At 38.6% G+C, this 14727-nt stretch overlaps 1 protein-coding gene and 1 long non-coding RNA gene across 4 annotated transcripts in view; one reads left to right on the top strand and one right to left on the bottom strand.

Moving 5' to 3' along the window:
* Nucleotides 1–2812, bottom strand: part of ZNF385B (zinc finger protein 385B) — a 360527-nt gene extending 357715 nt beyond the window's left edge. For all 3 annotated transcript variants that reach the window (XM_023529071.1, XM_011356687.1, XM_023529097.1), the window contains exon 1: nt 2398–2812. The gene's annotated coding sequence lies outside the window, so the exon portion shown is untranslated. The remainder of the gene's footprint in view (nt 1–2397) is intronic.
* Nucleotides 2813–11143: 8331 nt separating this feature from the next.
* The window catches only part of LOC111737784, a 13904-nt gene continuing 10320 nt past the window's right edge, over nt 11144–14727 (top strand). The window contains exons 1-2 of the long non-coding RNA XR_002779561.1: nt 11144–11157; nt 12817–12822. This is a non-coding gene — a long non-coding RNA (uncharacterized LOC111737784). The remainder of the gene's footprint in view (nt 11158–12816; nt 12823–14727) is intronic.

Here is a 14727-nt window from a genome sequence, read left to right as displayed (position 1 = left end):
ACCATAGTCATTGTTCTTTAGATCACTGAAGACACAGGATCTATAGGAACAACAGAAAGCCAATTTTGCTCTTTACTTCTGTTAAAGATTTTCACAAATGAAGTAGTCGCTCCCGAAAAAAGTAAACAAATTGCTTGTATTTTTTAAATAAAACTTGTTGCTGTTTTAAAAATCAAGCCATGATATCTTCAGACTCAGCTGGAAGGAAAAACATCTGAAATGGGGGAGGGCAATTCAAGGATTTAAGATTCTTTTCTCTTCCATGGTGGAAGCTCCACACAGCATTATTCTATGTAGACACCTTGCCTTTTGGAGTTGTGTTTGTTTTGCAGGATTTTTTTCCCCTCTCTCTGAACCAGGTCACTAGCTTGAGAAAAAGAATGCTGAGAACACCTGATATATTTTGATACATCTGTATATAATAGTTACACTTTGTAAAGTTATCCTCCAACTGGTGACAGGCCTCCCTAATTGGCCATGTTTGGGTGACAAGTACTAATGACAGTTCCTTCTCTGGTTTGACCGTAGAGGATACAACTCCTTTGGTTTCCTTTCTGCCTCAGTTCAAGAAGGATACATTCAGTTCACCATTCTCTTTTTTGCTCTGTGATTCTGTATATTGGTAAAAAGCTATAAAATATCGACATTGTTTTTCTTTATCAAAGATGCTACTTAGCAGTTATTAAACTTCTATAAAGAGACCATTATTGATGCAATGTAAAATAATAGAATGCAAATGAAGTACATAAGGAATGGTACTGCAAAACATTTATATCACTAGGATGATTCCAGAAAGGACAGTAATTTTTCCTTTGTTAGAAGAATTCACCTTCTCAAAAGCATTTTACTACAAATGCATTCAACTGAGGTCAAGGAGAGCTACAAGAATAGCTATTTGATTTGTGGTTTTCATTCCAAGCTTCCTCAAATCACTTTTGGAAATGAGTAGGGACGTAAATTATAAATCCAAAAATGCTTGATTTATGGGAATATAGAATCAGAACTACAGCCAACACTTTGACCAAATAAAAATTTTTTCCACGTTAAAAACCTCAAGCAATAACAGAACTTACAATGCAGTATTTGCATTCTATGAGAATTTATCTATTACAAGGATGGGATAGCACATACTCAATGCACATATGGCATTAAAATAAGATAAAAGGACTCTGAAAAACCAGCGAAATCCGGCCCTGAAATATTTAAGGGAAGACTTTCAAGCCAAAATCTTCAACTTTATCTAGGAAGTAGCTTATTGACTTTATGAAAAGGCTTTTTAATTTGAGAATTGCATTTCCTACAGCTTCATGCATTGTTCAGAAGCTGCCAGTTTCCAAGCTTTAGACTGGACTCTATAAAGCAAATGTTTTATTTCTTCTTTGTGAACATGTTTTGCTACATATTAACAAAGTTTGCATTCACCTTGGGGTGATGTTTCTGCGCAAAGCAAAACCCAAAAGGAACTGCAAACCACATCTCTCTACGAAAATGAAGAGGACGTTGGCTAAGCCAAGACCTTCTGAGAGCATTCCAAAACTGTATTTATTTTATACCCATGGGGGTAGGGGGTTTGATGGCAATTTATTTTCCTTGAAGGACCACAACACTCCCCAACCAGGTTACCATGAAAAAAAAAAAAAAAATGTCCTCCAGAGCCTGGGAAAGCATTCGGAGAAGCATCGTCCTGCCAGCTCTCCCTACCGGCCCCCGCAAATAACAGTGGTGAAACAGATGGTCTTCCCCCGCCCTTCTCCTTGTCCCTTCCGCAGTCCCACAGTGTCTTTCCATACCGTGCTGACACCTTCACCCAGCGCTTGGTAGCCCAGACCCCACTCAGGGATCCCAGGAAGTGCAAACTTTGAGACCTTCTTTCTGCCTCACCGCCCCCGTTTCACCTTCATTTAGCTTCAGAACTCTCTCGGGACCCTAAGCTTCTGCTGCTATCCTTTTCCTGCACCTCCTTCCCTCAAATATCCATTCCCCTATAGTAAAGCGAGACATCGAGCCCGAAACTTCCAAGCCCAGGTGGTGGAGACACTGCGGCTAACCACAGAGGGGCACTCTCCTTGTCCTCTCCCCTTCTCCATATCCCCTCCCCGTCCTTGAGAATCTGAGCCCAGGAGCCCCCAGTGGGGACTCTTCCACGCCTCTGGCTTCCACGACCCACTCCTAACTTCAGGGGTTCACAGGAGCCTCGCACCCCATAGCCCCGGCAAGCGCAGCTGGGCGTCCTCCTCTACAAGTGGGAGCACCCGGCACTGTGCAAACTATCGGGAAGGGGCCTCCGGGCCATTCCCTGCGGCGGCGCACCCAGGCGACCGCTGGCCTTGAGGGGGCGGGCGGGGACCAGGCGGGAAGGCGGCGCCGGTCCCGCCGGGCTGGGCTCCCGGAGCTTACCTCGGCGCGCGGGCCGCTGGCGCGTGGGGCAGTGGCACCTCCGGCCGAGAAGCTGTTGCTCGTGCTCCGGCGGCTGCGGCGGTCCCGCCGGGGCTGCGCTGGCGCTTCGCGCAGACGCTCTTCCACGATCTGCAGCAGCCCAGGCGGTGGCGGCGGCAGCGTCCGCGACAGGTCGGCTCGATGCGGCCCGGGTGCGGCTCGGGCGAGGCCCAGGAACTGTCCAACTCTCGCAGACGTGGGGCCGAGGCTCCTGGCCGCGGCCCCAGCGCTGAGCGCAGGCGCGCCCTGCCTCGCCCAGGTGAGGGGCGTGTGCCTGCAGCCCGCGGGGCGCGCCCGGCGGGGGCTGCGCTCGGGTCCCAGCCAGCAGCCCGCCCGGCCAGCCCTCTGGCCTGGCCGAGGACCCCGGGGTTGGGACACGCCAACGCCACTCCCGCGCGCTGAAGCCGGTGACAGTTTACCAGGAAGGGACTTGCGAGGCACACACACTAGGGCAAATGAGGCGGGACCGTTCGGGGGCTCGTTGACACTGCAGAGGCTCCCGCAGTATCGCCGCCTTTAAATCCCGCCTTTCCAGGCGTGCGCGCACAGCGAGGGACAGGAGGCTCCGTCCCGACCAGGGGGTCCTCGCAGTCCTCGGCCTCGGGGCTCCGGTAGCTGAAAAATTTCTTGGCAACGGCCGAGGTCCCAAAACCAGGATGCCAAGCGGCGCGGTGGGGTGGATCTTTCACATGTTAGTCAAACCAGAGTCAAACTCTCTTGGAGATCGTCAGCCAAACTATTTGTTTTTCCTCTTTGACCAGCTCTCGGCTAGAAGACCACACCGAGCAGCAGCCTCAGCATTTTTGGCGGACCCGGGAAGGCCCGCAGCGCTGAAGACATCGCAGCCCCGCCGCGGATCTGAAAGGCTCTTGTGTGGGTGTTCCTCCGTTTTTATTTAAGTTTCCAAAACTAGAACATATCATCGGTTACCCTGTTGTATGACATCTTCTGAAAACGGTACAAACATAATCAAGGTGCTGAGTTCTGAAAGGGAAAAGGAAAAATAATTTTAGAAGAGCAGTTTTCTGAGATTACTTATTTGGCTGGAGAAGTGCAAGAGTAATAAACGACAAGAGAACTGTGTTAGCAGAGATTTTTTTTGACCAGATGATTTTAAAATATCATTCTCGGGTTCTCAGATGATTGACACTAACTCCATCAATAATTAATCCAGCAGCTGTTAATGTCTTGGCATAATCGTCCGGAGTAAATATCTTCTTGCCCAGCCAAAGCCAATGCTGCTCTTCAGGGTAGGATTGAGATTTGACAAACACACATGTACACCGTACTAGAGCTTTCAAAAAGGACCAGGTTTATTACCTACTTTGGAATTTAGGGTTATGTTATTGCAGGCACGGATACATCTGAGCTACCAGGTTAGAAGGAGCATTAATCTGACACATACTTTTTATATTTTTAGAATCCTAAATACCTTCACATTCAGGTAGGCATTCTCACTCATTACCAAGGACAGGCACTTAATATGGTATGTTTAGTCTTAAATTTGTATTTGAAGTTGCTACAGGAAGCAAACACCAAAATTAAATCCCCACCCAGAAGAACATGAGCTATGATAATTGCTTAAGTTATCTTTTACAAAATTATGGTCTTAAGGTCTCCTTCCATCAGTAAGCACTATAATGAAAACAAGTCTTTCATGAGTCCCCGAAGGTCAGTAAGGTGGGGTTCTGGCCAACAGGGACCGGCAGGAAATTCCAGAAGCAAAAAGCCTTCCATGAGAAAGACACCCAGCGTCCAGTGCCCCGTACTTCAGAGTTGGGAACAGTGTGGTTGCTACTAAGCTCAGATAAGTATTGATATCTCCAGGTACCTGAGGTGCAGAGTACGGGAGAGGGGCCCTTAAAGCTTCAAGTCAACACCTTGGATTGCACTTGGAGGCAAATGAATAACCTCTGCAGAGTGGAACACCTGTAAGAAGTGTTCCCTGCAGCTTGCACAATTTAGCAGCATGTGCATTTTTCATATGTCCTGCAAAGTGCAACTATATCCCTCTCTCCTCCCTGTCTATTTTTAATCACCTATGGTAGAGAACGATTTGAGGGGCTGTTTTCCTAACGACAGCTGAAAGAGACATAAATACATGCAGACAGCTCCCAATTTTCCCCCTGTGACATAACATAACTAAAAACTGTGCCTTCATGTTCTTAGCTAAAGCAAGATTAAGACCTCTGGAAGCCCAAGCACTGAAACGGTTGCAGTGACTTCCTGCTAAATGCACTTCAACATGGAAACAACATTAAACTAAAAACCACAAGATTCAAATATATAGAAAAACCAGCTTCTCTTTATATTTTCTCATTGCAAATTTATGCTTATTGGATAACTTAACATTGTCTGTGTCTTTCTAGTGCTATCTAATATAAGGGGTCCTTCTGTCCTCAAACCCACCCACCATCATTTTCCTAGAACCATTATTGCTCAGTCCTGTCAATAATGGAATAAACCAACTCAGAGAACTATTAGCCTTAGGGGAGGTGCATTGAGAGGGCTGTCAATTTAGCAGCAATAGGGATCATACAGCGAAGAGAGGTCCCTAAACATCATGGAGGAACATAGCAGAAAAGGATTAATTTAAATCTTTGTCTACTATTAGTGTTTCTGAGGTGCATAGCGCATAGTTTCCTAAACATTGATTAACATAGGCAGACCAATTCCCTTTACTATGTGCATAAATTCACTTTCCAGTGGATAAAGAACTCGGTAATAACAAGAACATCAACAATTTTGAAGACTTGATAAATTGATTTTACTCAATAAGAAATAGGTAAGAGCATATATAATAAGACGCTATAAGCAAGGCCTTATAGATATTTTAGATTGCAGCCTTCAGCAACACTGGGTGCCATATCTTGAAAACCACTCTTAACAGAGGAAGAAAACTATGAACTGGGACTAGAGGGCTCAAATTCCAATTTCAGCTGTCAATTTTAAGCCTAGAGACCTCAGTTTCTTCAACTGTAACACAGGAATAATTACATCAGCCTTGTCTCAATGGGTTACTACAATACTCAAAAAACATATGAAACACTGGAAACTATATAGGAACATAGGTACCACTGATTGATAATTGTTTTGCTCATATTTCACTTTTTTTCCCATTGCTTTTGAGATAGTCTGCAAACTTTTCCTCAACCTGTCTTATAACTCCTGTTTAGTTTTTCAATAATCTCCATTATGAATCTTTCCTGATGACTACTTTTGGATGGCTCCAATTTCATGTAATGGGGAAAGTGTGAGTTCTAGTGTTAGATGGTTTACCATGTACTCACTAGCTGAGTGATATTCTTCATTCCCTCTAAACTTTAGTTTCTTCATCTGTAACATGGAAAAATAAATATATCGTTGTCATAGGGTTATCCCAAGAACCAAAGGAAATTGAAGAACATTTTACAAACTGACAAAGGTTCACTGTAATTTAACAACCTCTTGGGAAGTAAATAGAAGATTTATCTCTATATTGGGCAATAAGGTTAAAGTGTTTTAGCAATACAAATAATAATAATAATAAAAATTAAAAAAAACAATCTGGAACTTTCAGAGCAACTTAGAACTAGATGGAAAATGGTATAACATTTTTTTCAATAGGTACTAAATTTTATTTGTTTACAAGGGTGCATGAATATTGCAAATATCAGAAAATCTTTTATTTCAACTCCTACATGCTATGAGAAATTGATAAATTAAATGTTTTAGTGACATTTGTTCTTAAAAACCCCAAATCAGGTTTAGCAAAATATTCTGTATCTGTTCAAATCACTGAAATATTAATAATTTTAAGGATGTCTGTCTACTCAAGATGGATAATAATGAATAAAAACACAAATGTTGAGGATTTTTTTTTTTAATTGAAACACAAATGTTGAGGGTTTTTTGAACAGGTAATTTTCATTATCATTTTCTCATATGGTTGATGAAAAAATAATGAGATAGATAAATCTTTAAAGTTAATGAGTTGGTTTTAGAATTTGACCTAGACATCTATTTAAAAAAAACAAAATCAATACAAAAAAGTATAGGAAGTTTTAAATGGAAAGCTTAAGGTTATTTCTGAGTTCTCAATTAGTATTTTACATTTGTCTCATTTTTAAAGCTAACTATTATCTTTTAAATTTAGCTGGAGTATCTGCATTTGGAAGAAGATGGGATATTAAGTGAATTGCTAAATCTCAGGCTTACTTGAGGAGCTATGCTAGTCCTTTTTTTCTCCCTGCCTTAGGGGATTGTCTTTAGGTGAATCACTAGCGTTCTATGCAAAAGAATTGTCCTCTTGGCCCACAATTATTTTTTAATCTGGAGTTTGAGTTCCCTTTTATCTTCCTTTCTAATTTGAATACTCCTAGCAGAGAAGGGCCAAGTGTGATCAAGATCTATTTGTTTTCACCTTTCCTCATAACAATTTATTTCCTTGAGATCTAGTGGAATTGGTGACATTGTAGCCCCTTTCCAAGACAATAATATCTTGTGTCCAGAGGTGATCAATATTGTAAAAGTATCCCTCCTAGACTCTACACATGGTTTTGCAGTAATAACTGTGCCTCTTCTTATGCATCTGTCCCTTTGAAACTTAATCCAGCACTGCCTTGGGCCCCAGGATGAATACCCCTAAATCCTTTCCTGATTAGATTGCAAGGTGATTACCCTGGTTAGCGCATGTTCCCATTTGGCACTTTGCTCTGAGATAGATATAAAATAATTAATCTTTGAACTACATTTGCAATTTTGATTTCCTTCCACTTTTTGTAAATCTGAACATGTGGTAATACTCCTTTCAAAAACGTCGATTCATTTTTTAGACTCAGTTCTTTAGTTTGCTCCCTGAACTCACAACTGCCTAGTAACTGGGGAAGCTCCCCAAAGATTAAAACCTTTTGATTTTAAGTTGTATTTTTTTTAAAGTTCTGCATTTAACCTATGTCATAATTTTTGATAAATTACTAACGTTGAATTCAGTGTGTTGAATAATTTTCAAAAAGCTTTAGTATCTGAATAACCAGCACTCGGCCCTTATTAAAGAGCTCTGTCTGTGTTCCACATACCATATGTGCATTGTCTCATTTTATTGCCATAAGAATTCTATGAGAGAGAAAATATCAATACCATTTTAAAGATGGAGAAAATGAGAATAGTAATTTTGTGATATGCCCAAGGTCACAAATTAGCAGAGCTAAAATTCCAACTTGAGTTTATCTTATCTTTAAAAATCTCTTTGTATGTTGCTTCTTCAGAGATATTTATTAGACTTGGAAGTAGAAATCATATCCTACTTATTCTTTAGTCCTATACAGTACCCAGTATTAGTACCTCACAAAGAACAGTTAAATATCTGTTTGCAGAGTAAAAAGTTTCTCATTTTCTGTTTTTCACTTGCTACAACTACTGTCATCATAGCTTTTGAAACCATTCTCAACTTAGCCACCTTAAGACGGGGTTCCTGGAAAGAAGTTAAGAGGGCTGAAAAGGAAGACCCCTATGTCTTAACAAATTCCAAATACATAGTAGCCTTTAACTCTCAATATCCTTCTCTTTCGGACAAGCATCCAGATTTCTCTAACTCCTTAAAGGTGATAGCCATCTCATATCTTATCTTTCCTACAAGACTGTCAGACTGTTACAGCCAAAGACTCTTTCTCATATTTCCTGTGCATTCATCCCTCACCTGCAGTGCCTAGAACTGAACCAAACCAGCTTTAGGTGTTTGTTCGATGCAAGTTTGAAAGAATCTGGTGATTTTCCATTCTTATTCACACATGTGTAAAAAGCTGGACCTGACTTTCTGCTGCAGGCAAAGGAAGTGATTTTCAAGAAGCCAGGTCAGACAGTCATTCAGTCATTTCTTCAGTAAATATGTGTTTAATGTGTAATTCTGCATTATGCAGAACAAAATTCAGTTCTACAATCCATAGAAATGAAATGGTTTTACTAGACACCAAACAATGGGTGCTGCTGCTCCTTTCACTTCAGTACTAATCTGCCTGTTGTTCTCCCATTGGAAGTTACATTTTTACTTTGTCTCTCAGGTACCTTTCCTTCCCTCGTTTTCTAATCCATCGCTCTTTTTTCCTGTCTCTCATTCTTATTAAAAGATAGCATACTAAAAACCTACTCAATTTAAAAATAGTTTTGCTCACATTTTCCACTACTGGCCAAAGTTCATCTCCTTTTCCTTTTTTTTTTTTTTAATAAGGGGCCAGCCTCATTTGGCCAATTTAAAGGACCATCATAATCCTAACAAAATAGTTCAAGATACTACTCAAGCTGTCTTAGTTAATAGTATTTCGTGAGTGCCTTTTGCGGTCAGAGCCCTTTATCCAAGGTATCCAAAAGTTTTCAAGCCATTGGGATCAAGCCTAGAGTACAAACGACAATCATTTAAACATCAAATATTAGCTAAAGAACTCCGTGCTACTAAAGTCACATTCTAGTAGAGAGGTTGCAATAATTGTAGCTCAGGTGCATTTTCTGAAAAAAGTTTCTCGAAGGAGACGTCCACACCTGAATTACAAAGAAGAGCAGGGGTGGCATGAGCAAGCAATAGTGTGGGATTATGAAAAGACCTAAGGCCTGGAGAACAAAGACTTCCATTCTAGCCTTGTCTACTTGGAAAGCAAACTTGGGCAGTTGAATTAAATTCTCTGAGCTTGTCTCTCTAGCTATTCAGCTTCAGCTCTATCATGAAACTTTCCAGATTAACCTCAATGAGCTTCTGTAAGCTCTTCACTTTTAACCCGTCCTCACTTGCAGTTATTTTGCACTTATGAATGAAGTTTTCTTACTTTAGATACAAACATCTAAACTTCCAAAACAAATCAGCTAAGTGTAGTCTACTACATTATTGGAAATTTATTTGCTAAATATAAAATTCTTCAGTAGGCCTGATTTTGTCCCCACTTGGATAATTACCAATATCTGGAAACATTTTTGGTTATTACAACATAGGGATATTGTAGGCATCTAGTATGAGGAGGGCAGGGATGCTGCTAAACAATCTACAATGCATAGGACATCTCCTTACAATTAAAGAGTTATCCAGCGATACCCAAGGTTGAGAAATAAATTTAAAGGACAAGTTTATGTGGACAAAAGACAGATGTATGTCAAGTTTATGCTCACCAACAATATTTATTTAAAACAGCATGTGGTAACATGAAAATAGCAGACTTTTAAAAAGTTGTAAAAGAAATAAAACAACATGGCAAAAGAATGGTGAAAGGGATATCTTATTCATTGGTGCAATTTTTCTACAAATAGTGTTTTTCTACAAATATCAAACCCTTAAAATGATTATTCCTGTTGACCCAGTAATTTCAATCTAGGACCGTGTGTTATGGAAATAATGCTAAATGTGGAGGAAAAAATAGGCCACAAAATGTTTATTATAGCTTTACTAATGATAAGAAAAACTGAAGACAATCTAAAGGGAATAGTTAAATACATCCCATTAAAGGAATATTATGTAGCTATTTTTAATAAGGTTTGTTAGGACTTTATAGTAATGTGAAAAATTATTGATTGCAAAGTAAAGAGGAAAGGAGAAAACTATAATATAGCATGATCACCATTAAGCAAAATAAATCAATTCATGAAAAGATGGAAGAAAATGAAAAACCCATTCATATAAATTGATTTACAAATGTTTTGATTGACACAATATTTCAAGCACACTGTAAAAGTCACATAATATATACCTGGATATATCTTCACAATTTTATTTTGTTATATACATCATCTGATATTTCTTTTACATGTTATGTTCTCCTAATTTAAAAGCCTAAGACAAAGAGTTTGCCTTTTATTTTCTTCATCATACTAAGGATGTAGTTATATGTTATATGAGACTATTAAACAATCGGGCATGCTCTCATGCACTATTGATGGCATTGTAAATTGATATAACCTCTCAGGAAGTTACCTTATTAGTGTGCATATCTTTCAACACAGCAATCCCACGTTATCCAAGAGACACACTAACATGTCTAAGCAAAGCAGTATGTACAAAGATGTTCATTACACTATATTTTGAATAAGAAAAAAATTGGAAGCAAACTAAATCCCCAACAACAGAGAAAGAGTAAAATAAATTATCTCATTATACATTAGCTAAACATTTAATAAGCATAATGTATTCACATATTAACTTTTGTTATGAAAGTAATGAATGGTTTTCAAAAAGCATTTGGCAGAGGATGAAGTAGTAAACAGTCAGTTTCAGCAGTGCGGTGATGCTCGAGCTAGTTCACAATTCTGCCGAAATATCAGGGTTTTTGAAACCTAAAGGTGATCTGTTCCTATCTCTGTATTTATTTTGCTTCATTAAAAATAAATATTAAGCACAGTTTGGACAAGGAATGAAGAGGCATAGTCTACCAGGTTTAGCATTAGAATGCCACTCAAACTTATCCTGAGAATCATTAAATTACATTTCATTTGTTTTAATCTCAAACAATCATTATATTCCCTGGCCTCTGTGAGTTTCCCTATTTCTGGGAACTTAACCCTTCTCAAATCAACCCTGCCATCTCTAGACAGGTTCGATTATTAAATGTCTCTCCTTCACAGTAATTCCAAATTTACATTTTAATTTTCTTCATTTCTCTTTCAAAAGCTTATTTCTTCTAAGCAATTTTTAAATTGCAGGCTTTCTGCTTATTATCTTCCATTGAAATTTAAAAAATACCATCAGGTCGAGCCATCCAAGATGAAGTTTTGGCAGGACGCCAGCACACCTTTGTTGCCCTGAATATATGACAACAATAACGACTAAGTATTTAGCCACTAAGCACTCTGTCTCCACTATTCTTAACCTGTAATTCACACTCAGTCTTCCTTTTCATCACTCCTGATATCCTGATACCCTTATACCAGGTGCTTTTCAACTATCCATTTCTTATCTCATATTAATTTCTTAAGGAACATTCAAACATCTCCAAACCCCCAACCTACTCTCTACTCCAGTAGGAAGAGCTTAACCCTTGCATTCCTGGAAGGTAGAAACCATTTAAAGCGAGCATCAGCTTTCTTCCTCGTCGCAAGGAACACATCAGAGTTTTCTAACCTTATCTCCTCGAGGTAAGGCCTCCTTCATATACATTTGATGCTAATTTCTCTTGCTTCTTTTAATCTGGCCCTCCTCTATATTCTTGATGACTTCCAAGGCTGACTAAATGAATGGCTGGGTGCACCTGTATTAATCAAGTGCATACAGACTGCAGAATGTTTGAAAACATTTTTCTTTTTCTGACCTGATCTGACAGCACTTCATACAGCACTAGGCATGGACTTACTACCCACTAATTATTGCTCTCTAGGTTTCAACACAAAATGCATGCTGACCTTAGGCACCTGGACGGAGAAGATAGTAAGTACCTAGTTGTACTGAAAAGTTCTCCTAAGGAATCCTGTTACAAAAATACCTTATACAGGCACATCTTGGAGATATTGTAGGTTCAGTTCCAGATCACCATAATAAAGTGAATGTCACAATAAAGTGAGTTGTAATCATTTTGCTAGTGGAGGGTCTTTTGCCTTTAATTAGTAAAGAATGCAACACCTGTGAAGTATAATAAAATGAAGTGCAATGAAACAAGGTATCCTGTATGGGAATGAGCTTTATAATTAGGATCTTTTGGTGCTTAAGTAACTCAATAGCCCTAGGCTGAAAAGCAGATGAACTCTCCTTTTATCAGAATTCACTACTAGAAATTAATGCTTTAGTGAAGTTCCAATTTGCGAATAATCACCTTTGTTCAAGGATTTTTGAGTAATCAAAAAAATTGGATCATCTTAAATGTCCAAACTAAATTCACTTTTGATTTCTCAACTTATATAAACTTTAATTAATAGATTAATTCCCACCTTGTTATATTTTAATCATCCTGAAACTTTTATGATCCTGTTATCATCTACAAATGTCTAAATCAATGCTTCATCATTTTCTTCTTATAAAAATCATGAACACAGGCTATCTAGAATTGCAGCCTCCTCTAACTTGTTAGCAGGTAACTTTTTTTTTAACTGCCTCCATCTGTTGTCCCAGGAAAATTATTGTCTGATAAAGGTTGCTTTCCACCTGCTTTTTCTAAAGTAAGATATAAACACATCTGGGTTTTTATCTTCTAAACAATCTCTTGCTTATAGTCCTAATTAGTCTAGTCATTTATTTTTACTTTTTGCCTTCCTATTTGAACATTTTACTACCATTTGAAATGTTTTCTGAATCTTGCTGCTTATTGTCTTTCTCTGCCCCAATATGTAATTTTTTTCTTAATTTGGTTTGTTTACATTGCTTTCTTCCTCCTTCACAATGTCTTTGTAAATGGATATTTTTAAACCTCTTCCATATGTCTCTATAACTGGCTTAAGATCTCTGTTAGGCATTTATGTGTATGAACTGCTGTCTTTTTATTTCCTTGGATAAACCCACCTTAATTTTCTTCTATTTTTTTAAAGGGCTTATGATAAAATTGAGTAAAATCTTTATGTTTGCAATCAGTCATCCACTTGCTGGCTAGCCATCACATGCACAACGTTGTGCTAAGCGGTGGGATGTAAAAGCCAAGCAGAAAGAAGACCATGAAAACAGAATGGAATACAAGAATTCTTAAATTCAAGGAAAATTGAAGTGTAGGGTACAGGACAAACAGAGTATCTAAAAAATCAAAAAGAAATATGTAAATATAGGAACCAAGTAAGTATAAATGAACTTTCTATGAATTCTGAGGGAATAAGCAGTGATGAGTTGTAGTCATCAAAGAAGGTTCTTGGGAGTGATGGACTTCACTCAGGGAACTGTTTAGGATGTTAATAGTCCAGCTGGTGGTGGCAGTATTCACCTGGAGGAGATGGCACAGAGGTAGAAATGAACAACTCAGTCAGACAATGTCTAATTTGTAGTCAGATGAATGAGGGAATCAGAGTCAATGGAAAATGAAAGAGCAGGGGCGAGTTAGTGAGAATGGAAAGAAAAGGAGGTGTGTATCACTTGTAATTTACAGGAATTCTTCACATAATTTTGATCCTGAACCTTGTCAATTTTGTAAATATTTGTACTGTAAATTTTACCGCAGTTTCTCACTTGTCTTTTATTATTCTTTAAAGATGACTTGGTGAGCACAAGTTCTTAATTTTAGAGTAGTCAAATTTATCAATCTTCTTTATGATTAGCACTTCTGTATCTTGTTTAAAAAATTCTTCTCTATTTTAAAATTAGATATACACCTATGTTTTCTCTAAAAGATTTCAAGTTTAGTTTTTCACATTGAAATTTTTAATCAATCCGTAGTCAGTCTTGGTGATCCATATTTTTCCCCAGCTCAGTTGATTCAATTGCCTTTCCTTTCCACAGTGATCTACCATAAATCTTCTGACATATACTAAACGTTGCACATGTCTATTTCAGGTTCTCTGTTCTGTTCCTCTGGCTAATTAAAAAGTTATGTCCCTGACCATTGATACTTTTAAATGTTGCCTTAATAACAATAACTTCATAATGTATTGTTATATTTGGTACAATATTAAATCTATAGACCAGTTTGGATATGGTAGCTTAAGAGGCAAGTAGGTAGATAGATGAGTCTTGAATGGACCAATGATGATAGTTACCATGAACTCAGGATTACGATTTATTGAATTCTATGCACTTGAGGTACAAAGGTTGCTGTAAGTGGGGAGTAAACGAGATGGTACTGAGTGCATTTTTGGTAAGATAAATTTTTTTAATTTGCATCATATTTTAGATCATGTCATGAATGACATTAAGGGAAAAAAGTAAACACAACATATTTGTACCAGCCAAGTCTAAATTAGACAGTTTGAGTATTAGTTGTATGAATAAACCACAATTCTGAGAAAGACCTGTTATCTGTCTTATAGCTCACATTAGTTGAGGGCATATACTGTGTATATCCAGCACCTAAAATAATAATCAAATTATATTCCTTCCACATTGCCCTGCGATTGTGTTAACAGTCAGTGGCATTTATCAGCCATCCAGTAGAATAGACACACTGTGCTAGATACTGGGAGGAACTGTGAAAGGAGATACATGTATCAAGCAGTCATGGCCCCTGTTGTTCTAGTTTTCATTCAAACTGAGAATACAAAATTAACCAAAGAGAAAATGTCAGAACACTTAGAGCAGTAAGTGTAAATTAACTCCGTGCGAACTGTGTGCATTGGTGTTGAGAGAATGCAGGCAAAGCAGCAGACCCTCCTTTGGAAGGTGTGAAGCAGTAGAGCTCCCGTGAGCTCTTCCTCCTACTGTGGAAGGATTTG

Source organism: Pteropus vampyrus, unplaced genomic scaffold (assembly GCF_000151845.1).
Source record: "Pteropus vampyrus isolate Shadow unplaced genomic scaffold, Pvam_2.0 Scaffold2, whole genome shotgun sequence".
NCBI lineage: Eukaryota > Metazoa > Chordata > Mammalia > Chiroptera > Pteropodidae > Pteropus > Pteropus vampyrus.
This window is presented reverse-complemented; position numbering and strand designations above follow the sequence as displayed.